Raw genomic sequence first — 1,161 nt, forward strand, 5'->3', positions numbered from 1 at the left:
CTAAGGGTGTAATTCCCTTATTCTTTCTAAGAGGGATTCCCTAGGTAAGGGTTTAAAGGGCGGTGTCCCGCTCCTTTAGGGTCCCCTTATATTCCGTACCGTTCTATCCGGTACCTATATTATCGAAGGCGCCTTAGATATAGAAATTCTTAACTCCGGTATCGTTAAGATAGTCGAAGTTAACCTCGGCGTCTTCGATAAAATATATAGCGACGCCTTCGCCTTAGGTAATTATTAGCCTCTATAGCTAATTCGCCGCTAGGGTCGGGGCTACGCTAGCGTTTACGCGAAATAGGTTATTAGAGCGCTACTAGTTATTATTAGATTTCTAATAGCGGTTATTCTAACCGCCTCCTCGTCGCCTAGTTCCGGACCTATTAGCAAATCCACTCCGAGAGGCGTTTACTACTAAGTCTACGGTCCTATTTACGAGTAAGGCGCTAGTTACTATCGCGGTAAACCTACCTAGTCGTATTACGATATTAACCTAGGAATTGTACTTTAATTCTATCGCCTAGATAAAAGACATCTAATCCGTTACGCCTTAGATTAGCTACGGAACGTATAGTCGTAGCTTAGCTAAAATATAATTCTAGGCTATATTAAGGATAAGGAATTCGTCCGTTATACCTACCTACCTTACTTTACGTATAACGTCTAGGACGTAATCGTCTAGTCGCTTTCTAGTAGCGACGTCCGCTACGGTATAGCGCGAAGATTCGAGTTCCCGTACCGCCTCCGCCGTACTTACTCGGAAGGTAGAATAAAGCTTTTCGACCTAGTAGTCGATACTAGGGCCTACCGTAAGAGAACGACGGATATTACTACTTAAGTTCTAGTTAAACTAATTAGCTACCTTACCGGCGAGGTACTAGTTAATATATAGACGTAAGGTCTCTACGGTAAACTAGCGGGTCTTAAGGGTAATAGTAAGCCGGTTTATAAAAGCGAATATATCGCGGAAATACTATACTCCTTTTATATAAATAGAGGATCCCGGTCCGTAATAACTAACGTTAAGGGAAGGGTCGAAATTGTTAAATATTAGTCGGAGGTTCGCAGAATTTTAGGGGTGGAGTATAAGAGTATCTTAATCTTTAACTAGCTTACTGTCTCCGATAGGCAGTACTTAAAAGTAGGAACTAATGTGTTAATTAAGTT

Source organism: Ramularia collo-cygni (assembly GCF_900074925.1).
Source record: "Ramularia collo-cygni strain URUG2 genome assembly, contig: RCC_scaffold25, whole genome shotgun sequence".
Taxonomy (NCBI): Eukaryota; Fungi; Ascomycota; class Dothideomycetes; order Mycosphaerellales; family Mycosphaerellaceae; genus Ramularia; species Ramularia collo-cygni.